The sequence below is a fragment of the Budorcas taxicolor genome, chromosome 7 (genome assembly GCF_023091745.1).
Source record: "Budorcas taxicolor isolate Tak-1 chromosome 7, Takin1.1, whole genome shotgun sequence".
Classification (NCBI taxonomy): Eukaryota; Metazoa; Chordata; class Mammalia; order Artiodactyla; family Bovidae; genus Budorcas; species Budorcas taxicolor.
In genome coordinates, this window is record NC_068916.1 from 70,210,023 (window position 1) to 70,212,197 (window position 2,175).

General features: G+C 44.0%; 1 non-coding gene across 1 annotated transcript; it reads left to right on the forward strand.

Moving 5' to 3' along the window:
* Positions 1-682: 682 nt before the first annotated feature.
* TRNAF-AAA (transfer RNA phenylalanine (anticodon AAA)) lies at positions 683-754 on the forward strand. The gene has a single exon. It is a non-coding gene; the product is annotated as a tRNA-Phe (tRNA).
* The last annotated feature ends 1,421 nt before the right edge of the window (positions 755-2,175 follow it).

The window sequence follows — 2,175 nt, forward strand, 5'->3', positions numbered from 1 at the left end:
GTGAGAAGTGGCACAGTGATTCAGCTTTATTTTTTATTTAGCTGCACCAAGCAGGGACTCTCCATCAGGGATGGAACCTGTGTCCCCAGCACTGGGAGTGCACATTCTTAACCACTGGACCACCAAGGTAGCCCCTAACTCAGCTTTAGATTCTTACCTGAAAGGTATTATAGATGGGAATAAAGCGAGGAAGTTGGAGACCTCCAAATGTTCAATGGTATAGTAAAGAGAGGGCAACTGGAGTGTTTTGCCCCAGGGGCAGGCAAAATGGGAGTGTACTTTCTATGGGGTATTTGAAAGCAATAATGACTAAATTGGCAACAATTCTAAACAGTAATAAAACATTCTCCTGTTTCAAGGTGGGCACCCCTACTGAATGCATTCTGCATGTTTTTCCTGAAAATCTGGGGCCAGGAAGTGACATAGTTAGCTTCCTGATCTGTGCAGATACCAGATGCTGGTGGCAAAAATAGCTCGGTGAGAGGATCTTTTGTTATACCTTCACTCCCATCCCATCCAGTAAACATTCTCAGAGCATTAAGCACTTTTCCTTGATAAATTTAGCAGTTTATAATCATGTCTACCAAATGAATGAGAGAGGGACAGAGAAACAAAAATGCAGGAGAAAGGCTTCCAGAAGATATATACAGAGTTTGGGACTAGTTAAGTTGTTATTACCACTTCCCTGGTGGCTCAGATGGTAAAGCGTCTGCCTAAAATGTGGGAGACCCAGGTTCGATCCCTGGGTTGGGAAGATTCTCTGGAGAAGGAAATGGCAACTCACTCCAATACTCTTGCCTGGAAAATCCCATGGACGGTGGATCGTGGTAGGCTACAGTCCATGGGGTCGTAAAGAGTTGGACACGACTGAGTGACTTCGTTTTCTTTCTTTAAGTTGTTATTAGCTTGTGAGAGATCAAGAGGAGATATATAGCAACTGGACATTGATTTTGGGCTGGAACTGAAGATTTGGGAGTCATTAGCTTAGAGAAGGTAGTCAAAACTTTGGGAGTGAAAGAGGTAACCTGGTAATACTGAGAAAGATAGTGGGCCAAAGATGGAACACTGGGAAGCTGAATATTTCGTAGGCAAAAGATGGAACAACAGTTCAAGAAAGAGATGGTAAAGGGATACTCAGAGGCCTAAGAAGAATCTGGATGGAACAAAATTGTGGCAAGACTTTCCAGGACCAAGGGGAGAAAGAGAATTTGAGGTAATTCCGAAGAGTTAAATATTAGCAAGTGTCCTTGAGGAAAGAAGTCAAACTCATATCTGTGTTGGGGGATGAGATGGCTAGACTGTTAGAATTCAACAGCAAAACCCCAGAAGGACTTAGGAATTACAGACTCTCATAGCATGGCTTAAGTGAATCTGCGGTTTTGCTACCCAAGTCCCATACTGAGCTAGGGAGGTGACAAGATCTCAGAATTTACCCTCAGCCCAGTGTGTAAGAGAGTAAAGTGGACATGGCCCAGTGTGGTTCAAGAACCCAGAGAGAGAGTCCCCCTTGACTTAAAAACAGCATGTGCCCAGCGAAAAGACTCACTAGACCAGTAAAGACAGGGTCTTGGATAATGACCAAAGACCAGGTGGGATGAGGCACATTTCAAAGATGCCATTATTCCAAGGGGTGAGGCCCAGATGTGCCTCACATGTGACTCAACGTTACTTAAGACTGTGCCCTCGACCCTTGCCTCCACTTAAATCTCAGAAAAACTCACATTATTTAAGCTTTTGTCACCAGGTAGAATAATAACAAAAACTAAAAATTAAGTTCCAGGTATAGAAAAACAACGGAGAAGTCAATGGCACCCCACTCCAGTACTCTTGCCTGGAAAATCCCATGGACAGAGGAGCCTGGTAGGCTGCAGTCAATGGGGTCGTGAAGAGTTGGACATGACTGAGCAACTTCACTTTCCCTTTTCACTTTCATGCATTGGAGAAGGCAATGGCAACCTACTCCAGTGTTCTTGCCTGGAGAATCTCAGGGATGGGGGAACCTGGTGGGCTGCCGTCTATGGGGTTGCACAGAGTCGGACACGACTGAAGTGACTTAGCAGCAGCAGCAGCAGCAGCATAGAAAAACAAAGTCACATTTCTTACATACTTCGCTCTGTAAGATGGAGTCTGTATGTTTATTATATAGAAAAATAACAACATAAACTTCATAAATCT